The following is a 26613-nucleotide window of genomic DNA, read 5'->3' as shown; positions in this document are numbered from 1 at the left end:
TCCATCGTACGCATTGCTTTGCCCGTAATCCCTCAAAAATGTGGATTCAGTCAGATTAAACCAGGACCGAGTGAGATGTGCGCGAATGCCTCGGATTCCATTTTCCAAACGGAGCGAGATGTGCCAAAGGGCAAATGAATTGTTCAGGTGGTAATTTCACTTGTCACTCGACCTATATTTTCCAAAATGTAATGTGGACTGCAGCCTTTTTTTTTACCTCTTATAATTTCCTCCTCGCTGAATCTTTCAGTCCCCTGCTTTTAGTATTCCTTGTAAAGAAACCTTTGTTTCAATGGCCTTTTCCATTTCAGATAATTTTGCAGCTTTTACTAATTACGTTTTTTCTGGCCAACCTGGATTAAAAATCGAAGGCACGGCACAGAGTACAAGAGCATACGAACTGACTTGGAGTTGGTGCTTCTCTAGAGTAACCACATGCATACAACTCAATGAACTGTGGTAGCCTGCACCCACCAAGCAAGTTCCATGTTCTGCTGTGGTATTGTTCTGTATGGGGCCTTCAGATGTCAGTCAAGAAGTGACCCCCACATCCCTTAGTGGGAAATGTAATTTCTCAAGCTTTCCTGATTTAGGGTTGAATTTAATGGCGTCTGGATAAGCCGTGTGCTCTATTCAGGCTCTGTGCCATACCACGTGTTAGGTTTTGAAAAGCAATTTTGCCTTTGTAAATAGCTCCATTGTTGCATCACCAGGACTCAGTGTCCTGAAAGTGAATGTATATTCACGTTTTCTGGGAATTAATAGTCTGGTGACATGATTTCAGGGTTTCACAACTCTATTAGTATAACACAGGAAAATTGCACTATAGCTTATAGTCTGATATTGCCAGTAAATGCTCACTGTTCTGTTGGAATTTGCAGGTCGCATGAGTTCGAATCACAGCTAGGCCACCAAAGCTTGTCAACTTCCTGAAATCAAAAAAAGGCTGGCACTAAGTTGGTCAAAGGTAACATCTCCTATTTATTTGCAAACATCAAAACTACTGAATGAAGCACGATGTAACAAGTTATTTTAGGGGTTACAGCCTCCAGGCATGTCTAGAGCTACAGTCGTATAGAGACCTTGGAGGTGGGTCAACAGTAGTTCTACTAGGGGTGGGCAGAACTCATGGAGTTCTACTCTGCAGAATTCTGTGGAGTTACATAACAACTTTGCATGATTCCGCAGAGTTCTGCCCACTCGTAGTAATTTGATGCTGGCAGTGCTGAGTTGATTTATGTGCCTTTTGCCTTGCGGATAGAAGCAGAAGAAGTCCTATTTGTCTCAACAGGACACGATGCCTTGTGGAACGAAGAGCTACCTACAATCGAACTGTGGACTTAGTTAGAGCAGTTAAAAGAAGCGCCTGTTAAACACAATTTAAAGGAGTTCCTAGCTTGTCGGAAATGTAATTTCACAAGTTGTGCAAATGCTCAATTGTGGTTTGTGCACGCACATAGCCCCTTTGCCGCTAAGTGTCGCTCGCCTGGATGTCCCGGTACACGGCCTTCACCAGTTCGGCTGTCTACTCGTTACTCTGGCTGTTGATGATTACGTCCCACAGCACGAAAACAGCCCGATGCCGGGCCAACTCTAGGGCAGAGAGCCAACCCAGGCTGCTACCAGTTCCTGTTGTCATGCACAACTTGCCCGAAACGGTCTTTTCCCAGGGCTGCACCATCCAGCGACCTGCTGCCTATACGAAGACCCAGAGCACCTTCAGGGTGACCAGCAGCAGCTCCAGCAGGATTGTTGTTTATCCCGCCAGCTGGAGAGGGTGGATCACCTCCGAGTACAGCAAACACTGTGCGGCAGCACTGCCTTGGCATGCCCCAGAGACAGCCTGATCCTACCCTCCTGATTTCATTGGGAGCTTACCGGACCTTGGACTAGTCCCTATCTCCTGACAGAGGTTCTTGAAATCCATAAGCCTCTGCCTCGGTTCCCACTTTTATCTACTTCAAGAACTGAAGATACGGACGGGCCAATTGCAAAAGTTGATTTACTGACTGACTATCCCTGAGAGGGGCTGCTGCCTGTACAGCCCCTGTTAAACAAATGGCGCATAAATATTTGAAAAGGAGGTAACAGGTGCGTACGATATACAAACATATTGGCTATGACATGGAAAATGTGTGCTGTAATTATGCCAAACAGAAATTCTCCCATTGACATACAGGGAGCCAAACGTCTGTATGCTTTATTTTTGTTAAAGCTCTCAGGAGCTGTGCAGTGCATTTGTTACGCTAATTATGGGTGGGCGGTGGGCTCTGGTAAACTCTGCCATGTGGCGGTTGGCAGAGTTATTGCCAAACTCCGCTCTCCACTGGCAGAGCCGAGTTTACCGCCCACTCCTAAATTTCACCCAGTGCTCAGTGTGAATTAAAATACATATAGACTCTAAAGGCAGGATAGGGAGTTAGTGAGCCTTAGATGGAGTAGACCGCAGTGTCCAACGTAAAATAGCTAAGGTTGGATCAGTGGCAGAATTTAAAAGTGAACTAATCTATGTGTCAGTGGCTGTTGTGGAAATTAATCAATCACTCAGTATTTGTAAAGCACGGCTGCTTTACCCATAAAGGTCTCGAGGTCCTGTGGGGTTCATGCTCAGGAGTGTTCAGGGCTGGATGCAGACCCTTTTTCTCCATTCTGTAATAGTGATGAACCCTAAACATCTAAATCCCTTAATTTTTGCATAGCCTACATCTCCCTGCCCCACTGCATTCACAGACCTTGGAGTAAAAATTCTAAATGCACTAATGAACCAAACAATATACTTTGTAACAGATGGCACAAGTTGGATAAGCCAATAGCTTCTACTATAAGCACTTAAGAAATCTAACACCCTGTTCAGATGTCAAATATTGGGCCACATTGGTCTCCCTATAACGTTACTCTGATTGGGCTTTTCAATACATTGTATGTATGTGTCCTTCGAGTGTCAATAATCTAAAATGTTGAAGTGATTTAACAAAGGAGCACTGCTTATCGTCTGGCAAAAATTATTGGACCTCCTTTAATTAACTCTCCTAATTAGCTGTTAAGGCCATACAGTAGCTCCCTTCAAAACAGCATCGTGTACCTAAGATACTGTCGGATTCACAGCGTATTGCAGAACTTGGGCTCCAACAATCATAGTTTTCAAGATGGTCGGGAGTCATTTCACTCATAGCTGTGGAGGGACACATTGGTGACCCAGTGCCCCCTTCTGACTCCATTAACGTCCAGAATGACTGAAACCCATTTAAATTTCATAAAGAGTCTAGAATGTTAATTTGTTAGAGACTTTTGTTTTGCGTAGACTTGGCTCAAAGGTAGTGGCGGCTGGCACGGATCGGGGGAGGTGAGCGGGGGTGGAGAGGACTGGAGGGAAGCAGTGTAAAAAACCGCACCTTCTCGCCACTTCTTTGCCACGTCTCTCCTCCTTAGTCCCTCGCTCCAACCAGAACCAGAAGCAAACCCAGGCTCCCCATAGCCAATCACAACGCTGCAATGCAATGTTGTGATTGGTCTGAGTGCCGTGGTTCAGCACTCAGGCAGTGGGACCCTGGGCATGTTCTCCACCCAGGCTGCAAAAGAGCCTGGGTGGAGAACATGCAAAGTGTGCATGAATGTTTGGCCGGTCCGAGACAGTTGGCCAAACATTCGTGCGCACTTACAAAGTGTGCCTACCACTCCTCCCTCTGCTCTGAGAGCAGAGCTGCTCCGCCCTGCAAAGCTGCCTCAGCAGGAAAAAATAAAATGATAATAACTTTGAGTTATCATTTTATTTTTCCTATATTTCACCGCTTAAAAGCAGTGTGGCGACGCTCCGCCGCATTAGCGGAGGAGCTGCCACTGCTCAAAGCCATCAGAGCACTTTACATGAGCACCAGATTACACTACACATGGTCAGATTTCTTTTTTTAGGCACTAGGAGATTAAGGGATTTGCCCACAATCACAGGATGTTGATCGGACACCGGAACTTGAACCTCGTTCCCCAGTTACAAAACATCAGACTAAGATGATCCGTGAAATGATTGACAGCTATGAGTCTGCATCTCAGGCCGTTAGGCCGCATCTCCTCCCTGTGATGGCTGGCTTAATTTTTGGCTGGTAATCCGTACATAAATTGTGTTTCTGGATAGTTGATGACTTGTACCGTGAAACTGTTAAAATGTGGCATTTAATGGACATAACATGGCATGGAATCCAGTGCACTCCCATACACTAACACCATGTGATCCCTTCATGATTTATGATTTACTTTGCTGATTCCAAATTTATACTGTTGTATTGTATTTCTCTGGTGAGCAGAGTGAAATTAATCCGGCATTTCCAGTTCTATCTCTCTTAATGCTGAGTTTTCCTCCTATATGTGGACTACACGTGCACTTTTTGTAGGACTACTATAAAACTCTGGCACTCATTGTGACAAACTGGTTTTAGCAGAAAGCATCATCCCTTAAGTTCCTGAAGTGCAGACTCTTGGCCTAGCCCGGATGTAGAGGCATCACTTGAAGACGTAGTTAGAGGTCTTCGAGTTCATTCTGTGACCGCGCACAACATTTCTCCTGGTGGCCTACTGCCCATCATGTAAGTGCTGGGAGCGTAACCTATTTTGCTGCCCTGTGGTTTGCCGAAGAATGTCTGCCTGTTGCCCATGGCAGCTCTAGGGTGTCATCATCTCTGTTAAAAATAATTTACAGTCAAAAAGTGGGATCCTCATCTAAGATCTGAAAATGTGCAAACATGTTGGGAAGCGTGAGGAAGGAAAAAGCCTTCCAAGCAGTCCACGGGAAGGATTACTTTTAAAATCTGTTTATTTGTGCATTAACACAGCCACCACTGAAGAATCTTTGCCATTTTTATGATTGGCTAATTGACCACTTTTTACTGTAATATTATTTTCGCGGCTAACACGTGTCTTTTCAGTGTAGTACTTTTGGAGCAGGATGCGTTGCTAAGTACGAGTGAGTGAGTATACAGGGATTGGAACCAACCCATATACTCAGCTTTGAGGTTTTGCAAAAGTGTGGCCCTAGGCATTGGACAATGTCCCTCATTAATACTTCTTTTTCCCAGAGTATTGTGTGGCCGGATCTCTCATCCGCGCTGCACGGCCCCTAAGCACGCTGCTGCCAATTGCAGTTGTGAGTTAAACCAAATAAATATTTTGCTGAATCTTGGAGTGATTACATATGCTTTTCCAAACTCCTAATGTAAACACTGGCTGCTTTTAGATGCAACCACAGTAGCACACAGTACGAATTATGCTGACGCTGAAAGGGAACCTGATCAAATGTGTTTTTCTATGTTATGGCGAAGCCCTCACAACTCCCTAGCTAGTGGCAGCAAAATATAGACTCTTCAAAGAGTATCCTTGTCTCACACTTTGGTATCATTGGCTGAGCTCAAGACATGCTCTGACTGGAGGTTCTGGGTTTACTAGATTTGTCCACGCAAACAATCAAGTAATTTAAAAGAATAAGGAATTCAGGTTCCAAACCAAATCCAGAAAGAGGATTTTCTATTAGCTAATAAGTTCATGTGATGCCTGGGACGCGGAATAGAATGTGTTTATCAGTCCGAAGGCTAGTAGGAGCTACCACGCATGTAGTCTCCTATACCATCATCATCATCATCATCATCATCATCATCATCAGTCTTTATTCGATTTAAAAGTGAATCATAAAAGACACAAACATAAAACAAGAGCACAATTTTTGAGCCCACGATAATACTAAACATCAATAAATACATTAAAATACAATTTAAAAAAAGTATTAAATAAATCAGTATACTGACGAGAGGATCCAACAAATAATAAAAGGACATGTTACTATTACAGATTCTAAATCACTAAGTTGAAAAACAAGTCTCAAGACTCAAAAGGGACACAAACCCCAAGTTCCATTAATGGGCATCAAGGGTGCACTTAATTGCTTTTCTCCGCAAGGACCAAGCCCAACCCAAATATTTAGCTAGGGCAACAGAAACTATTGTCAGAGAGCTAGTGCGCAAAATTCGTAACGCCACAGTGCTGCTCCTAGTGCCAAGGGTCTTGCACATGGGAGAAAGCCAAACACGCCTTGAGATGGTAAATGCCGAAGAGGCAAACAGGAAATGCGGAATGGTTTCAGATTTAGCCCCGCATGCAGGGCATAATTCCTCCGATTTCCTAGCCCACCTTCCTGTCAAAGATCTAAGAGGCAGGGAGCCAGCTCTAAACTGGAAATAAAGTTTCCTATCACCAACATTAGTGACCAAATCCCAGTATAGTTCTAGAGTGGGAGTAATTTTAGCCTCTAGAAAGCTACCGGACATCCCTGAAGCTCTGTTCAGTACCTGGAACTCTACTCTTTCCCAATATACCGTTTTAAGAGTACTCTTTGATGGGAACTGTGCAGTCGCCGGGTCACACCATAACCCCTCCATGCCCATATCTTTCAGCGTCGCATGTAGGTTTTTCAGCCATACGATTTTGTGAAAAACATCGGTTTTTATGATGTCCATAAGGCCATTAGCGTAATGGGAGAGCTCAGGGGTAGTCCAAAGCCTCCGCCAGTATAAAACCGGTCGGAGCCTTGCAATGTCCAAAATGGACCTCCTACCTAGATCATATCTGAGTGGAATCAGAGGGGTACTCTGAGGGAGGCCAGTTATACTGCGAAGAAATTTATGCTCAACACTGGATAGAGTGGCTAGCTGATCAAAACCCCAAAGCTCCGCCCCGTAAAGAACAGAACTTAAGGCCTTAGCTTCATAAACTTGCAATACAGGGCTTATTGGCTTTGTAAATGACTTGTTGAATTCCCTGCTTAAAGCACCGGTTAGTTGTTTAAATCGCAGGGTGGCCACTTCGATGTGTTTACGCCATTTATTGTCATTTGATATTTGCATGCCAAGATACGTGAAGTTAGTGACCATCTCTAAAGGTTGCCCATTCATAAACCCCTTTTTCCCTCGAAAGCTGGAATGGGGGTTGAAGGCCATGAATTTTGTCTTTGCCACATTAACCTCCAGACCATAGTCGAGGCAGTAATCGTCAAACGGGCGCAGGGCTTTTTGCAGACCACTCGATGTTCTGGATACAATAAGCGTATCGTCTGCAAACATTAGTATAGGGATGGAAACACCAGCCAACCTTGGGGCGTCGGTGTTCACAGAAAGCATAAGATCAACTATCCCATTGATGTATAGCGAGAAGAGCGTGGGTGCCATAGTACAACCTTGTCGCACACCACGCTCAACCGGGAACTCAGGGGTAACCTCACCTGGCCCACCCCACTGAATCCTAGCATAGTTAAACTCGTGCAATCGCATAGCCAATGTCAAAATTTCTTTAGGAAGACCTAGTTTTTCCAGTACTGCCCACAACCGGTGACGAGGCACAAGGTCAAAAGCAGCTCTCAAGTCCACAAAAGCTGCGTAGAGGCTGCCCTTGCCCAGCGCCACCACCTTCCAATGGAGCTGGACAAAACGGAAAACCTGGTCCACTGTGCTGGTTAATTTGCGGAAACCGGCTTGGAGAGGGGACAAAATGCTATTAACATCGATCCACTCCTGAATCTGATTCAGGACCATCCTCCCAATCACCTTCTGAATAGAATCTATAAGGCTAATTGGCCTGTAATTGCCTGGGAGTGCCTTATCACCCTTCTTGAATACGGGGATGATGACAGCACCCCCCCCCCATGATTTAGGAACGGGTGCACCTACAGCCACAGCATTAGCCAATAGGGTTACATACTTGCTACAACTGTCTTTGTTATGGAGAAAGACATCCGAAGGAACCCCATCTTGTCCAGGGGCTCGGCCACTCATTACAGAACCCAGGGCCTTCAAAGCGTCTTGAATGCAAAAGGGACCTAGGGAGAAAAGAGCATGATTTGGAACCCAGGCAAAATTAAATGAGGAATTACAGGCATATTGGGGTTTGAAGTATTTAACCCACTCCACCTGAGAGACATAATTAGAAGGGCTATCAGGCCGCCCACCTCTGTCCCACTTGATGATGTTCCAAAATAACCGTGAATCTCTAGAACGACAAGCGCTTTTTAAATCAAGCCAATGTTGTTCGTCCCAATTCTTTTTGGCCGTTCTTACAGCTTTTTTATACAGTAATCTAGCAAAGCGAACACAATCCTTGTGTCCACTAGAAAGAGCTATAGCCAGATTGGCCCTAGATTGCCTGCAAGCATCATCATACCATCTATGACTCTTTAGTGGAGTCTTGTTCGTTTTCCTCATAGGCTTCATAAAATACGAGCCTATTTCGTTAAACAGCTTATCATGAAGTTCAGTGGCTACTATGCTGCGTGGCTCAGAGGTCAACATACCCTCGAGCTCCAGAATGGCACCAGCTAATTTCATGTCAATATCAGCAATTGCCAGATTATTGAGCTTGAGGTCGCGCCACTTGAGTCTACGCATATCATTGGTAGAAACTGCTTCAGGCGGCCTCGATTCCATGTCTTCAGCTACTGGGCGGGTACTAGACCACCATTGGTGAGTTACACAGATAGGGTTGTGATCACTCTCTGCTCTAACCTTAACCACCATATCTAAGACAAATTGACATAATTTCAGGCTACATAGGACGTAGTCAATCCTACTAGAGTGCCGTCCGTTGTCAAATGTCTTGGCCCCTTGTTTGTCGCCTGGCGTCATTCCATTCAGGGCCCTCAAACCATACTCATAACAAAAAGCATTAACCTGGATGATCGTCTCAGACCACCTTTTTATAGGATTAAGGTCAAGCTCAGGTACCCCCCAAAGTTGGTCTTCCATAGGATCAACGCCCCACCCAAAGTCTGGATCCAAGAGTGGTTCAAAGGTGACATTCAGATCCCCAGCGACAACAACTCGCCTCCCACCCGAGTACAGGTCTATAAGGGAAACCAAGTAAGTCAATACCCGTGAACCCGACCTATTAGGTCCTCTCATATACAAGTTGTAGATGTCCAGATCACCCAAGGGGCCCAATGGAAGCCTGACTAGTTGGATATCGTCAGACTTAGTTAGAACTGCATGAGCTCCTGGGAATACATCCTGTCGAACCCAAGTTACCAGACCTCCCATCGGACGCCCCTTGGGACCCTGGATTGCAGGGACACAAAAATTCAAGAAGCCCTGCATAAACTGGGGCTCACAGGACCAGGTCTCCTGGAAGAGGCAAACGTCAAAACCACCTATAAAAGCTGTCCATTCTGGGGAGTCCATTTTTGACTTCAGACCTGCGACATTCCAGGAAACCATTGATCCCCTCGCCGTTCCATGGCCAGGCGTATGTAATGGATTGGCATAGGTCTGCTCACAACCCCTTTGTATTTCACCAACCAATTTAGGAGTTGATGCATCTGCTGCTTGAGACACCCCATTAGCAGAACAATGGACTACCTTTCCTCTATTCTTAGGCTCACCTGTAAAGAAACTTGAGTTGGTTGGCATAATAGGAAGCGGCGTCCCAGACACCGGTCAGGCTAAAGCTACTGGGTAGCACAAGTCATTGGTTCCCCAATTTGCCCGGTCAGGACTAAATCTTGCAGGAATGTTGGCATTAGAATTATAAAAATACCTTAGGTCATGAACCCCAATTTTCGACTGGTCACAGGCCAATGAGTGGTCACAAATAAAACGTACTATGCGTCTGTCTTCAAAGTTAATGATGATGGAGTCCCCGGGGATATCTTGGGGTCTTGGTCCTACCCAGCTAACCCTTCTAGCAAAAAGAATCTTCCCGTCCAAATAATTCGGGATCGGTCTATTCCTATTAAGCCAGAAAGTAACTTTGTTTTTTAGTTGTTGGTAGGATTCCAATATACCTTCTTTTAGTTCGGGGACACCTGTCAATACAGCTACATAAGGAATAGAATCAGGTGGGAGGTGAATATGAGCCCTGGGGAGTGTGCTGGTTTTGACCCCAGACTCCATGGTTACTCCTTTACTCACACTCTTTTTTCCAGGATCAATACTGGAAATACTTGTAGGGTAGTCCCTTTCATGGTCAACACCTTGATTGATGAGATTATCTGTAGTCAGGGCCTTGGGGAGAGAAACCTCAGGATTGTCCCTAGGCAATGCATCCGGGTCAGAAGGCAAAAGTGGCTGAACGGAAGGAGTAGAATTTACCCTGGAGGAGCTATCCCTGTCCTTGCCCGTCCCTGCCTGATCCTGACTGGGCTGGGCCCACCGCCCCCTTGACCAATGGGGATTGGCCGCGGGAAACTACCCCATGAAAATTCAAGAACACGGCCACCATCAGGCCGCCGCCGCAAACTGGTCCACACCGGCCTGCACCTATATTCGGGGCCTGCGAGGTGGGGGTGCGGCCCTCGTCCACAGGTGAGGCACCATTATGAGACTGGTGTGCTGTAAAGGAAACCGACATTGCCACCCCCCAACATACAGCCGTTCCTTCCAATGAAAACCAGCCAGAAAACTGTACTTGCGTTAGAGAATTTCTCCTACCACTTACTTCTAATTATCAAAATATGTGCCTTTTCATAATTTTCTATGATCAGCATATTTCTCTTGTGCCACAATAATGTTCTGTGCTTTTAAGCATTATGGTGCTTCCTAAAATGGAAAAATAGCAAGCAAGCCTGATGTATTTTTGTCTACACCGGAGCTATGGGTTGTTCCAGATCTTAAAGTATTGGTTGATTGCATGAACCCCAGCTTTAGGATGGGATGGTCTCTAAACCCTTTGCTTTTTAACAAATATTTAGTTAGAAAATAAGATCTAATATCTGTTTACAATGTTTTCAATCATGAAAAAATTTCCTCTAGAGGTGGTATTCTGCTTGCTTTGATTACTCGCATAAAGACTTTCCTAATCAATCACAGCAAAGATAGTATTTGCACACAGAAAAGATGAATTAGAGCTAACATTGGCCATTGTAATAATTTTTAGGTTATGTATTCACCGTGACAGCCCTTTTTGGTAAGATCTGCTCATAGACCATCTTTGTCCGATATGTGCAGGAGTTTTACGTTTTTGACTTCTGTTCCGTTCAAACTCTTCTTGGAATCAAAGTCCTCGAAGAAGCAAGCAGCTGATCCTCCTGATGGTGTCCTGCCGATGATGGAAGGTGGCTGGCTGTCCATCAGAGGACTCTTCTTTCTGCTATGCAGCCTACATTCGATCTGCCCCAGAGGTCACTCACATTGAGACTGGTGTGGTCTCAGGATGGAGTCCTTCCCACGATAGAATACACCTTCCCATGTTGAGCAGATTGGGCAGTGCATCCGAGGGATGCGGCTAGCTCACAATGCATTTCAGCCACACATGCTGGTTGGCTACTTACACTGCTCCCTTACAGTGTATTGTAGACATTTGGCAATGAATGAAGATCTGCCTTTGGTCTTGAGTAACTGATGACTAATGGGTGATTTTAACATCATATCCATTGTGAATACATACGTGTTTCAATTAGCCAAACGCAGGGCCTGAGTTGCAAAGGGCTTCTGCCCCGCAGTCGTGGGGGGAGTCTTTGCATTCGGGGTGCAGTCTCTGCAGTGAGAATTCTCACTGCAGAGATTACCTCCCAAGTGCTGATCCTCCCCCACGACTGTGGGGCCTCCGCCATGAGTATGGAGGTCATTTGTGAATCAGGCCCTCAGTGTTTAACTGGGTATTCATTCATGCAGCAGTTGTTCTCTGAGCACCCGCAATGCCAGTTCTGTACACTTTCCCTTAAAATCCTGCAAGTACAAAGTTCTCTCCCAAATCTGATGGGAGGGCGCTGTCAAGCCCTGTAGAGTAGCTGTCATTTCCTCTCCTTCTGTAGCCTCCTGACAATAGATCCTCATGTTGCAGGTGAATGACCGGATAATAGATCCACATGTTGCAGGTAAATGACCGAACAGCTCAGTAAATGAAACCCAGTGTCCGTTCCACTGAATCACCGGGTTCTGTGGCTGGTCAAGAGACCAGTGACCGGCTACGCTTTGTTTAGGAGCCCTCAGTAGCCAGTATGAGCTAAGCCATGGCTGCCCCTCCCTTTCCCCCAGGCTCACAACAAGCACCCACTACAACATTAGTAGTAGGTGTAACACCTGTGCGTCTCCCCTGTTAACTTACCCTTTTTCTTAAGGTTTAACTACTGCTCTCATTTACAGCCCTGGAAATCCGAGCAGGATTCTGAGTAACTTGCACATTATGATCAATATCTACGTTGATAACGCAAATGGAGGTGCACCAAGTAGAGAAGTCCAATCAAACTTGTTTCAAAATCTTTATTTTCTCTTTTTTTCAATGCTTTTTCTTTATTTACATATATCGTTCAGCCAACGCGCTTTGTTCCATTAACAGTAGAAACTCCATCGGGGCTTCACAGTTTTCGTGAAGCAAGGTGACGGATACTTAGCAGGGTATCTTACAGGGGGCACGGTGATGCCCCGGGGAAATCCCTAAATTGCCAGCGTACATAGCTGGGACAAGAATATTGAACGTATTTTGGAAACATCACTTACTTGCATAGATGATGAAGCCCTGATAAAGTTCCTACTGTTTATGGAACGAAACACGTTGGCTGGACAATATATGTAAATAGAGAAAAAGCAATGAAAAAAAGAGAAAATAAAGATTTTGAAACAATAATATTGATTGGACTTCTTTACTTGGTGCACCTCCATTTGCGTTATTGACCAAGGATCTGGTACACAGGGGCACCGAACACAGGCAGGGGCCGGAGTAATTGTGCACAGGACTTATAACTTTATACGAAACCAAGCGTGAGGTGCAGACTGGAAGGTCCGCCGTTAGGTTCTTTTTCAATCAATATCTATGTTGTTGAGACATCTCTAGAAACCCTTCACCCCCAATTAAGTTCTCGCTGAGGGAACTCGACCTATAGCAAATGTGAGAGGTATTTTGAGTAACGAGATTGGCCTTTTAATTGTTTTTTTCAGGAATGCCTTGTGGTTTTTCCGATTTACAACAATGGGTTTTGAAAGCCTTTATCGCTGGCAACGATTGAAAGTCCTGTTTTTTTAAAGTATCCAAACGTACAGAGCATGAAATAACACCTTGCAAGTAGTGAATGGAAAATCTGGGATTTTCCTACTGTGTTAACTGCTTGGATTCCAGCAGTCGCTGGAAGAGGATTACCTGAAACCCACGTGGTTAGTGTGAAACGATGCCAATAAAACAACAGTGGAAACATAAACCTGCTCCAACAGCTGATGGCACACTTGCCGCTTGTTGTCCTGCCCTTGCTTCAGCAGCACACGTTTATTTCATCAGCTGTTTGCCGTTGGGTGGCCACCCATGACTTGTTTATTGTTATTTACCGGCTAAGAATACATCACCCCCCACCTGCAGCAAGTTCATTGACGTATAGCTCAAAGTAATGGCGCTGCTCTTCTGGGGATGTTCACAACGTGTTAGTTTGATTTTTGTTGAAATAATAAAAGCGTGAATATCAAAACAGATGAATTCTTCAAGAAGAATAACTTCCATTTATTGTCATGGGCCTACCCTGATTTGAACAAGCCTGGCTCTGAAGGAAGTGGAAAGCCTGAACAGGCTGTGATTAATTTCCAGATGCGGGTGGGGATTTCCAGTGACTAGAAGCCACCTCAGAATTGGAACTCCCTACCTTCACACAATACTTGAAAAATTCATAAATACTAGTGAAACGAATTTCATAGTTAGAGCTTGGAAGTTTGCATAATTGGCTTTTCTAATGTATCCCCTAGACTGGAATCCCCCACCCCCATGGCAGCCTTGCTGTGACCTCAGAGCCTCATATGTGCTTTGACTTGTTGTCTTTATTCTGCACTGAGCTCCTTAAGGTGACTGACTTCTGGTGAGCGGCATTAGTTGTGTTCATTGAGCTGCTGCTTCTGGTGTACATTACCTTTCGACTGTGCAAAAACATTCACAAAAAACACCCAAGGAAATAATGTGAGCCCGACATATTGGGTCAGAATTCACACCCATTGGGAGTTATTCCCCATGCAATGAGGAATAATATTTGCTAAAGTTCTCTGAGGCTAGCTTTGCTCCTCAGTATTACTCCTGATGACCGGTATTGTACATACATCAAGTGTTACTCATTTGTGCACAAACTCAGGAGATAGTGCAGCTTCTGCAAAAGTCGTGATTTAAAAACCACGTTGACTTTTAAGGTTAGTGCGACAAGCGGAATGAGGCCGTATATATAACAAATGTAGACTTACAGGGTGGGTCGCGTCCCTTGCACTGCCTGGTGAAGAGGCAAAGAAGGCAGATTGAGGACACGTGAGAGTTGCAGTGGCGGTTGAGGGAGGCTTATAGACACCTACTCTCAGACAAAGCAGGATTTGTTCTGCCCTTCATGGGCCTGTGTATTAAATCAGCTAGTATCACATTTTCCACATTTTTGTTACTGATTTCTACTGATAAGATTATTTATATCACGCTACATTCTACAATGCCCAACTCTACAAAATATTATCTTCATCACCATATATAATTAACTGATAACATGTTATTTTTCTGGCAGTAATTGTTAGTGGTTCTCCAATCACAACATTTGGGGACTTATACATTGTATTGTACAAACAGTGGGTACACAGCGGGTCCCTTCCACCGTGCAGACTTCACATACACTGCTTTCTGAACCTTAGCAAGTACAAGCCACAGGAATTTAATAAAAGTGTCCGTTTGCTCTTGTGCCGCAAAAGATGCTCTGGGAGAGATGACCGAGTGATGTAACAATTCATATACCTGTGTGGATGCGCTTGGATTCTGATGGGCAGGGTCTCTGCAGTCCGGCACCAGCAGCCTGCTGGAAGGCACGAAGGACAGTTGCACCAGTGATGAAAGTTCTCCAGATTCCAAAAGTGGGGGATACGCATTCCATTGGCGGTGTTGATTTTATTGAATGACTGGCCCACTCCCTTAGATGCCATGGGCGTGAGGCTTCTGCAGGACAGGCAGCCAGGCCACACTCCAGGGCTCAGGCGAGGCAGGTGTTCTTGGAACAGAAGGCCGGGATCCCCCATCTTGGGTCGGGACTGGATTTTATTTTCAGAGGGAGCAGATGTGTGGAATGCTGAAATGCCCCCTCCCCTCCTCCTGTCAGCTGTCGAGGCCGGCATTGAAGTGGTCAGTCAGTGGCACGTGCGACTCTGCCAGTCCCCTGGGCGGCTCCGGGCAGACACTCGTGGACCGGGCAGGGAGGCAGTCAGGAAGAGGCCTTACCCAACGGAGAACGGGCAGGGAGAGTCTCCCGGGCGCTCGGAGGATGCCGAGAGACGCCCAACGCTGGATTCGGAGGCATTGTTGCTGTAAGTCCCATTACCCTCTATTTCCATTGATTCTGCCCATTTCAAGACAGGCAAACGCACACTTCCCCGCCCCATAACCCCCCCCCCCCCACCTTTTCACCTCCTCTTCCTCTATTACCCCACCCTCAGGCAGGGGGTTTGGTGCACGAACTTGAATGTATATATTATTGTGACTGGGGCGAGCTGTATGTGTGTTTTGGTTTCACACATAATTTGCGCTACACAATTAACGTTTGTGAGTGAATATATGACCCACACAATTTAAATACATGTGGCTGTGTGTGATCTAAGTATGTATGTCCAGCGCCGGCCTTAAGACTGGTGGCGCCCTGTGCGACAATGTCTTTTGGCGCCCCCCCAATGACCACCTCTGCACAGATTCCCTCACTTGCACCCTTTAACGGTGCCCCCTCAAGCTCCGTAACCACTGACTCTCAGATTCATTTCGTTTTATAGCACCACTCATACCAGTGTAAGGTGTCTGAGCACTTTACATCACACACACATTGCACAGAGACAATCATATGTTTTTAAATCAGTGAATAGGAAATGTTACATCAGATAGGGCTACAAGGTGTAGGGTAGGCGTGCCTTGTCATCGATACTGGCAGGCAATATTGTTTAAGAGTCCTTATTCTGGAAAAGCACAAATTCGGAATTAAAAACGTAACATCATTGTTAGGGGTTCTCTTTCATAATAAAAATTGTTTTCTAACCAAATGAACCCTTTTGGCAAGATTAGGATAGTGAAAGACTGGACAAAAAAGCATATAGCTTTAACATATACCTTGCAGTTTGCATGCAGCTCTTTGATGACAGTTAATTGCTCAATGTTATATATCAGAATGTTGACTAGTAAAGGACAACTAACAAAAGGAGCTCTCTTACAAAAGCAGGAACCCACTGACCTATTTACATGATATGCACTTTGTTATCTGCATGGTACACGTTCTTAGCAGCAGGCAGTTTAACCCTCTGCGCTACCTTAATACTATTCAATACTTCTACTAGACAAACCTCCGGATTCTTTCCAGGAAGATGTTTAATGACCATTTGAATTGATGCCTGGAAAGGGCTGGAGGCCAGCAACGTGAAAGAAAGTGCTTTTAAAATGATAATTTACTTGGGAAAATTACGCCCCCACCCCAAGTCAGTGCCCGGTGTGGTGGCACCAATCGCACCACCCTAGAGCTGGCCCTGTGTATGCCAGAGGGAAGCACGGACCATTTCCTTGCCCACGTGCCCACGGCATACCACATAATTTCACACATTAGCTTACTTAAACATTTAAGCATATAGGATCCTAGAAAACACAACAAGAGACCTATAATCAGATCTATATACACATATCCACACAATAACCACACTAGACAGAAAAACACACACTTCGTTCACCCTCTCTCGCGCACATATAGTGACATATCTAAAGTACAATTTTCTATGTTTAGGTACAGTAAGGATATAGTTTTCATTTAACTACTGGGTATTATAAAGTTTTTACGATTCTACAAAACGAGCTGCATTTGGCAAACCTATCCATGTTTGATTTGTATGTCTGCATTCTGTAAACCAAGGGCAGTTAACATCTGGATCCACCTTCACCACTAACTTATTCCAGAGTCAAATCAAAAATGTTCCTGTTGACACAAAAACAAAAACAAGGAATTCGATGACTGCTGTCGGCCAGTTGGCAGATGGAAGATCTTGTACCCAACAATAGACTAATCGACAATGTCAGTCATATTTAATTGTATTACCTTGTTTACAGTTCTGTGCTTGTTTCTGAAAGAGATGTATAGATAGAAGACCACAGAATATGAGGAACTCTTAGGTTGAGGGATGGCTTTTGTACAGGTGGGGCAGATGAAACTGGGGCAACACACCTGGATCCAGCTGTTATGCTAACTTTTACCTGCGTTAGCCAGGTCTAACAGAAATGTGAGCGTATTCCACATTCCATGCATAAACACAGGGCCTGAGGTTCAGTGCTGTCTAGGTGTCAGCCTATCAGGAGCAGGGCTTCTGCTACTTTAAGCCAGCATTAGATATGGTTTTCCTGTGTCGAGACGTGGTTATAAAGTTGGAAAAAGTCACCAAACGTGCTGCTTTGACCTAAGTGTTCTTGCCTGTTAAAGTTTCTATGCAGACTTCATAACCCCACAAAACAAGCATTTGCAATGCAATAGGTCTCGCCTTTGCATAAGTTTGAGCTATTGGCATTGTAAAGGACAATGCCTTTTATTTATGTGTTTTGAAAACCTGCAAGCGGTGCGTAAATACGCACTTTGTACTTATAGTCTTTGCTTACGAGAAGCAAGGTTGGCTGTAAAAGAGGCGCAGTTACTGCCAGCCTTGCTTCTCGTAAGCAACGACTATAAGTACAAAGTGCGTGTTTACGCACCGCTTAAGCAAAGGGAACAGAAGGCTAGAAGATACAGTATTGGCTAGAAGAGCGCAAAGGGAAGATCAGGATAAGAAGAAGGATGAAGAGGTGACTGGAGCAGAGGTAAATGGAAGTAGAGAAATGGAAGCAGGGAACAGATGTGATCAGAGGGAAAAGAAAACTTTTAGAGATAACACAGAAAGCAGGAAATAGAGGATGGGAAATTGAAGATCAGAAGTAGAGAAAATGGAAGAAAGAATAAGGAAGATTAAATAAATGTTTAGAAAAGAGGGGAGAGGAAGCAACTGAAACAGATTGAAGATGAAATACATTTTTTTGAAAATAAGGAAAGAAAACAGATGAAGTAGAAGGAACATGAAATATACTGCTGAAAAAAAGGGGGGAAGTGAAGGAAATAAGCTGATGAAAGAACGGAGGGAATCAGAAACAAGGCTGACAGTCTCTTTTACTGCCAGCCTTGCTTCTCGTAAGCAAGGACTATACGTTCAAAGTGCATGTTTATGCACCGATTGCAGGTTTTAAAAACAAATGAATAAAAGGCATTGTCATTTACAATGCCAATAGCTCCAACTCTCGCAAATGCGAGACCTATTGCATTGCAAATGCTTGTTGGGCTTGCTACTGAGAGTCTGGGTTGGGGAACTTGATTAGTCACATTCACAGGACGAATCTACTTATGGTGTAGTGCTTCGTTAACACCAGGGAGCAGTCAATTTGTGGATACTATACACAAGAATGTTATTGCACTTTCTGATGATTATGTAGCGCAGTGCTTCCCAAACTTTGTAGAACAACGGCATCATTTTTAGAATAACAAACTTTCGCGACCATTCTTGCTTTAATGGACAGTGTGCACAGTGGACCAGCTGGGTGGGTTTTGCAGCAACACAGTTAAGTGTTTTGGTCCCTTCTGCAGTCACAAAGAATTTCTTCTTTTACTCAAAGGCTAAAATTCTTAACTCTGCTGTAATGAAGGTTAGGCCAAGATCAGAGCAAGGGATTTGCTGCTCTTTGTATTCAAAGAAGAGGGGATTAGGAATCTAGGGTTTTGTTATATTAAGGTCCAGCATACGTACCCCAGTACTTAAGTATAAACAACAAAGTATGCAGTTCCTAACTAAAGAGGCAGGAAATATATAAGGACAAAATTCTAACTGTAAAAAGGGATACCAGTGAACGACAGGAGAGTGATCTCCTATTGTTGGAATAAAGCCCTCACACACCTAACAAGAAGGTGTCTTGCTTCATCATCGGGCCCTGCTCCTACTCGGGCCGGCGCTGCAATGCCCGATCAGGCACCCGTGATGGGGCCTACTTATCGGAGATCTTTTTCCAAAGGCCGTTGGGTGAGATGTAAGTGAAGGTCTTGGTGTAGGTGAATGGGTGGGTATGTGAAGTGATTTAAAATAGGGGAACAAATCCAATCAAAACTATTTTAATGTACATGGTTCTTCCCCTAGTTAAAAAATGTGAAAACTTGCGCGTATGTACACACAATGTTGTGTTTTTATACGCTAATTTATGTGGTCAACATGTTTCATGCCTATTTAATCAAGTAGATGGCAATTCATCAGGACCTAACCAGTAATCCTACCTACACACATTTTTTGGTGGTGGACACAAAACACAGGAAGTGAAGAGTGACCACCCTTACAGCACCCTAAAAAAGTGTGAGGGTACCTCTGGTATAATCAAAGCTAAATGTAACCTGTGGAAATAAAAAACAGTTAGAATAGTCAGGGATAAAAACCTTGTCGTACCTCTTCACACCAACCACCATGATTGATTATGACAAGTGGTAGTGAATCACACGCGTGTAAAGCTCGTAGGCTGTGACATGCTGAATAAAAAACACACATCAACGTATTAGGAGATGGTAAGGTGATGGAGGGCAGTCAGGCAATCACAATGAGATTGATAAAAGACAAGAGAAAACTTACATAGTTAAAGGTTTGTTAGAACAAGAGCTGCGTCCTTACCCATGTCTCTAATGATCCGGGCCAAGTCGGTACCGGTCGCTGCGGACACTCACTTCTAGTGCCCTGATTTAATAAAGGTATGTTAGTGAGAAATATAGACAGCAGAAATAAGGGGGTGTACAAATATGCAGTGAACCCCATGAGGTTAAAGGAACTGACCAAAAACGGTCTTATGGGTCAGAGAAATGAAATAAATACAACTAAAATGACAGAGGAAGTCATCTACACGCTTATTAGGATCATATAAGGTGCGGACCATCCAACTTATCTTACAAAGAGATGTGACAAGCACTCCAAAGTATAGGAGATGCTAGTCAAAACGTGCGTTTCCACAAGAAGCATTACCAAATTTGCTGCTCTTTGACCATTACATTTATAGATGCTCTGGTGTCTACTGATGCATTACTCATTAATGCATTGCTTCCGCTTTACATCTCTAGACCTTGAAGTAACAAGTGTCATGGGCTGGTGGTCAATAATCAGCACATTGGGCATGTCCGTTTTGTATGGTTTACAGAGCAGGTATGTACCTAGCTATAAAGGTACATACCTACATGGACCCTTGCAATTAAAGTGGCTTTCTGCCAGTTCTAATTGCTTAGCCAACAGCAGTGTGCATACTCGGACTTGCTATTTGGATGTCAGAATTAAAACCACAGGCCTGCAAGTTCCACCCAGTTTAATGATGCAGGCAGAAACAAAACAGAACCAGTTCACAGTACATTCACGCCTAGAAGAGGGAGGGCGAGCATGAATAAGAAACAACTTGCTTATGCCTTTTACGGAAATGAAGGTGTGAGGGGGAACTTTAGTGGAGAGGTGGAGAGCCTGGAAGAACTTAGGCAAAGAAGGGTGGGAAAAGCGAGGCAAACATGCAAATGAACCAATGTATTAACGGGACGGATACAACGGAATTATTCCTAAATCATACCTTGTCCTCTTGCTCTCGCAGCATCTGCTCCTTCAGTCCCTCTAGCTCCTGGGGGAGCCTGTTTCGCAGGGACAGCAGCTCTTGGTGCAATTCCCGCAGCGCATTCCTTTGAGCCAGGTACAGCCAGGCTAGAGTCCCGAGGGCTCCTGCCAGCAGGGCCCGGAGAAGCCATATCAATGCATGGAGCCGTGAGGACGAGGGAGCAGCAGACCGAGACGAGGAGCTCCGAGACTCACGGGAAGGCTTCGGGGTAGAATTAACTTCCTCACTACTGCGTGCAGAGGGTGTCCCATGGCCACCTTTTCCCTTCCTCTGCCGTGATGACATGATGGGTACGACTACTTGCACCCGATTCAAGCTGCCTCATAAAAATGCACCGTCTGGTCTTGACACCTTAAGCAACGGACTATGTAACTTCCTGCCCAGGAATAGGCGTTAAATTAAGCCAAGTGGGAGGATAAAGAAGAGCAAACACGGTTGCTTATACGGGAATGCTATAGAAAAGTGTAAAACTGCCCTTCGACTCTTTCTCATGCAACGTAATACATAAGCTGCATCCCAGAAAAGAATTGCCATTCAGCGATGCGATGGAGAAAATAGATCCAAATGCTCTGATACTTAGTAAAATGCTAGATAAAGTGTTACCGGTGCATGCGACTAATGCACTCCGTTGTTTGTAACACAGGGCATCGGATTCCGCACCAGAATCTGTATCAAGGGAAAGTGCAAGGAAAACAATTAATTATAAAGATCTCAAAGTTTTCAAATGTTGAGCACAGCTTGCTCCGCGCGAACCATTTACTCCAGGGATCTGCCTAAACAAGCACGATCCGCTTTCACTTTCGTCCGTTGTGATAGCTTTCTTGTCTTTATGGGGCCATGTGTTTGAAACACATGACCCCATAAAGATAAGAAAGCTTTCACAACGCACTGAAGTCAGTCAAGCTCGTCCAAATGGGACGGCTCCAAAAGCCAAACGAAAACATCAGGAACAGCTCTTTTCCAATGGCTGGCCGCCGTTTAGCATAAACGGTGATGCCAGCCAATGGAAAAGAGGGGCGGGGCTTAAAGCCCTTTACAGAAAATACTTAAAAACGTTAAATCTCGCCAGCAAGACTGCGCATGTGCGCTGCCCACGCCAGCCGAGACCTAAAAACGACAGCTATACTCGGAAGACTGAGGCATGCACCAGTATACCAAGGACAGCTGAAGTGACCTCGCACCCTTTTAAATAAAGCGGCATCACAGGGTTGGAAACTTGTGCCACCCTTAAACCATCAATAGTTTCTTCTTTGTTGCTAAGAGGCCACAGGAGTGTCACAGATACCAATCTTGACAATTTGTGAGGGACAGAATGTGAGAGGTCTCTGTGATTTCAGTTTGTGTTTGCTTGTCGTACATTAAAAAGCCTCCAGGGCGTTTGAACTGTGTTCCACCTTTGTCCTGTACTGTTAGGATTGCGCTTTTGTGTTGAAATGTGATCACAACAAAAGTATGTTGTCATCTAATTCCATTCATGATGACCTTTATCAGAGTTATTATAGAACAAAATAACCTGATTGTAATGGCTTATCAGTGACATTTGAAACACCTACAATGCTGGCAGTAATATGTGGATGGGAGCGGGGTTTTGTGCAAACACCCAAGGTTTGCAGCTTTCGAATGTGTAGGCTCCAGTTACAGCTCAGGGATTAAATGACATCTGCCCCCCATAGTTCTACATGCATTGTTTTGATTCATTTTTTAAACTGTTGAATTTGAGTTGTAATTTTATGTGCTGGAATGGACCTGGCCTATTGACCCTAGTACTTTGTTAAGACTCCAAATAAGTCATGATTTGCTGTCAGAAATACACGACTGTGTCTCAAAATGTTACCTTACAAACAACCCTCAGTAGGGGAGTTTATCATTTAAAACAACATTTGGCACAACCTTACATTCCAGTAAAATCATTGAGATCCTCAACCTCTCGCACATAAGTGATTCCCAGAGAACTCAAAAGTAGACGCGGTGGTCTGCCTTTCTCCTTTCCTGCTTCCAAATTATGGAATTCACTTCCATTTGTGCTTCAGAACTCTGTGGGTGAGCTTACCTTTAGGAAATCTCTCAAGGCATGGCTCTTTGAGTATTCGAGTTAAGAGGTTCTCTGGTTAGTGCTGGGAGGCCCTTGGTTGGTAGCCAGACTCCTTTTAAGTCAAAATAAAATAGTTGCTTTTGGCATTGAAATGCCCCAGTGCTTCCGACCCTTGCCGATCTGTCTTCAGTAGGCCCGGCCCCTAATGTTTCAGTAGAAAATCATGCTAGGACTATTTCTGCTGCTTGGCTCTTCTTTGGGGTCCTAAAACATAGTGGGCGATAATCCTTTTCAAAACCTGTGCAGTAGAGTTGACTTACCAGTAACTAGGACTACACTAGTTGGGAGAGTTGAGGATTTACCAATAAGTTGCATACGCCACTTTGTATGTTACATCGCACAGCTGTGAAAAGAAAATATTCTTTTGGAAACTAGAAGAGTGATAAAAAAGAAGCTTGTACCGTAGTGATCAAGTATAACAAATATAGTTGCTTTTTATCCACAGTATAGATCGCGATTATAAGAAGGTGGGGCCACTAGAATTATGAGATTCTGTGACCATGGTGTTTTCCGCATAATTACGAATTTGCTGCTTTTGCCACATAATTCTCCATCTGCTGCACAATTTGCAAATTTTAACAAAAAACAGTTTCTAGCTCAAATGGATGAAAAATTACTAAAAATGTCTCAATGTGTTCCTGTGCTGTGGAAGGTCCTTCGCAAAATTTGACTAGTCGTTTCAGTTGGTTATTGCTGCATTTGATTGTTAAAAGTACACTAATGAGGTGAAATCTTTGTCCAGACACTGTTACCATGAGTAAAAATAGCAATATAGTGAAGTAATACTATGACCGAATGTGCCTCAATTTGCCACTTAATTTGCTTTTTTTTGCAGCATAATTTAGTCAACCCTGCCACATAATTTGGACCTTCCCTGCCATATAATTCCAGTGGCCCTATTTTTGCAACATACACACCATCACACAGCTGATGATTTTTGGCACTAGTAAACCCGGATATATAAATACAGCTTTTTAAATACATAGAAGAGACACTCTCTGGAGACACGCTGTTCTCTTGACATTTGCTGTTAATTGTTTGCTTGTGTTCGTGACGATATCATGTGGCAGAGCCGTGCCAAGGTGTTGGCATGAGAAAGTTGCCCTTATTGAAAGCATCTATGACGCAACAAATATCAGAAGGCCTCTGAGTGCTATTGTGTGTGTTTGCACAATGTGTAAGGCAAAGACAGCCAAAGAAATGAAAGGTCATGAGGCAACAACTAGTCTTGTCGCGTCCCACGCTCTCTGTTGGGGATACGTGTAGGAGTTCTCCTATGGTCTTGTGCTGCTTCAATTCTGCATTTCTGGCCCTAACATAATCCTCTGTTTCCAAGTGGAAGCATATTGTTGATGGTCTCCTCCAGAATGGATATATAGAAAAGTAGGGCAACACAACTCTATCTGTGAAGACTTGAGTGCCGTTGCTCCCCAAAGAGACTTTTTTTAACAAAACCAAGGCGCCTTAAACTATATTTGAGATCGCAATTCAGGTGAGAGTTAGATTTCAACAGCGTTCAATTTGGGTTTGTGATAATCTATTTCAGGTGATAAATAGGATGCTGCTGCTAAGTATCTCAAAATAATTCAATTATCATATTTTAGGGTTAACTCATTTTTTTGCTCTAGTTTATGAAGGTGGGGTTTCAAATGATTGAAGTAGCTTTGTGGTTCCCTGGGAGTAGTGTGACAAGCACAGTAGCACTGCTTTTTGTCTCAGATCTACTTTTAAACTCGTAATCTGAGGATTCAGCGTGCCTTATGTGTGTAGATACAATGTGGCAAAGGGTGTTTTACGTCCGCGTCTCGTTTGGATTGACCCTGTTTACTCATATGGCATCTTTTCAAAGGGCTGAAGCAACATAACATGGCACTGCATTCACCAAGCACATAAGTTATGGTTCTTGTCTCTTCCTAAGTAAACTTAATTTTCTGCTCTTTTCTGAAGGATTTTCTGGTCATAATCTGTACTGGACCTATCTCTAACAATTCACTTAGAACGCACTACCATGCCTTTTACACTTGACAAGCCACACATGTCACTTTTTCAGCCACACCTACTGCAGTATGCTAGACCCACCTCTACACAAGGTTAGTGTTAGACCTGACAGCATTAGGGTCGTCTTCCCCCAAAATGTTGGCTTCTACCTTCCTGAAATTCATTTTTGTTTGCCTTAGGAGTCTGCACTCGTTACCACAGCTAACTAGTGCTAAAGTGCTTGTGCTCTCTCCCTAAAACATGGTACAACTGGCTTACACATAATTGGTATATATAAATTGCTTATAAGTCCATAGTATATGGTAGTATATGTACATAAGGCCTGTTCATTTAATGCTACTAGTGGGCCTGCAGCAGTCATTGTGCCACCCACTAAAGTAGCCCTTTAATGTTTTAGGCATGCCATTGCAGCCCTTGGTGTAACGTTAAACCTGCCAATTTAGCCTGGCAAAATTAACCTAAAGCCAGGCCTAATTTCCTTTTAAAACATATAAGCCACCCCTAAGGTAGGCCCTAGACAGCCGATAGGGCAGCGTCATTGCATTTAAAAGGTAGTACAAGTGTTTTTAAGTTTTGCATGTCCTGGTAGTGAAAAACTCCAACATTAATTTTTTACTACCGTAAGGCCTACCTCTCCCTTAGGATAAAATTGGGTTACCCTATCACATCTAATAAGTGCTAACGTTTGACTGAGAACAGGTAGAAATATCATGGTTGGTCTCAAATATTTATAATTTAACACCCTCTTTAATCCTTAATTATGAAAATGCCACTTTTAGAAAGTTTGATTTGATGCTTGCAGCCTGTTTCCTTGGTCACATCACAAAATGAATAGTTGGTCCAAATGGGAGGTGCAGAGCTGTGCACAGCCCCACTTATATTTCAAAGGAGCTGATTCAGCACAGTCACAAAGGAATTCACATTAGACTTTTGTCACCCCAGACGTCCTAGGAACAGGGCAGGGAGGAAGAATTTCCTGAATCATCTGTGTAAGGGACTCCACTTGTTTCTTCCACTTCAAAAGTGGCACAAGCTATAACAACTGGACCCTCAGATCCACTTTTCCATACAGACCTGTTGATACAATAGAAGAAGGACTGCTCAGCTGCAGAGGACTGCGCTGCTGCTTGAGGCCGGCCTTACTCTCTGATGAAGGAAGTCTGGACCTGCTCCCTTCATCCCAGGTAGAGTTACCCCAAGGGTCAGGTGACTGACCTCCTGTTGTGAGTTACAGGGACACAACAAGCTCCAGAGGCATCCCTGCAACTGTCCAGCTGACCTGACCTGCAACTGGACTTGCATGAGCCCTGCTAGCCTCTGTTGTAGTGAGTTCCCGGTCCTCAAGAGGTGCCTCCCCAGATCCTAGACACTTGGCTGGCACCGGCAGAGCTAGTCCAGTGAAGAAAAGGAGAAATCCTAAAGTTTAAGGCTCTTTGCAACCATGAATGTGCCCGTTTGTTGTGAGATATTGCTGCCCACAACAACCAATAACTCAAAGCTCCAGTGGACTCAACTCGTGGCACTACAGCGGACGCCTGCAATTACCAGCAACACAGGTTCTGCGAATCACTCTACAGCATCAGCAGCTCGCCATGACCACCAACGTAACGCTCCAGGAATGACCGTCCATGACACCTGACAGAATCTTTATGCAACAGTAAAGACTTTCCTCCACACCCAGCCTGCTCTTCATGCCTCTGTGACGCTCTCCTGGTCCTCACTGCCTCCTCCATCGTGAACTAGACTCTGTGCGCCAATCTTTGAAAAGCTATTTTTTCAGCTGAACTAACCTGGTCCCTGTATCCGGCTCATGCTCCATTGTGGTCGGCCTGAACTTGTGAGTTTTCCATGGTTTAGCACAACCAGATCCTCACGAGCGACACTATGCGTTTGGGCGCTTTAAT

General features: G+C 44.3%; 1 protein-coding gene across 6 annotated transcripts in view; it reads left to right on the top strand.

Annotated features, from left to right (window-relative positions):
- TNS3 (tensin 3) overlaps positions 1–26613 on the top strand; it is a 784915-nt gene that overhangs the window by 330571 nt on the left and 427731 nt on the right. The window contains exon 1 of one of the 6 annotated variants that reach the window (XM_085607386.1): positions 15245–15263. The exons of the other annotated variants lie outside the window; for them this stretch is intronic. The gene's annotated coding sequence lies outside the window, so the exon portion shown is untranslated. Of the gene's footprint in view, positions 1–15244; positions 15264–26613 lie in introns of those variants that run through there. 6 annotated transcript variants of the gene reach the window in all.

Source organism: Triturus cristatus, chromosome 5_2 (genome assembly GCF_964204655.1).
Source record: "Triturus cristatus chromosome 5_2, aTriCri1.1, whole genome shotgun sequence".
Lineage (NCBI taxonomy): Eukaryota > Metazoa > Chordata > Amphibia > Caudata > Salamandridae > Triturus > Triturus cristatus.
This window is presented reverse-complemented; position numbering and strand designations above follow the sequence as displayed.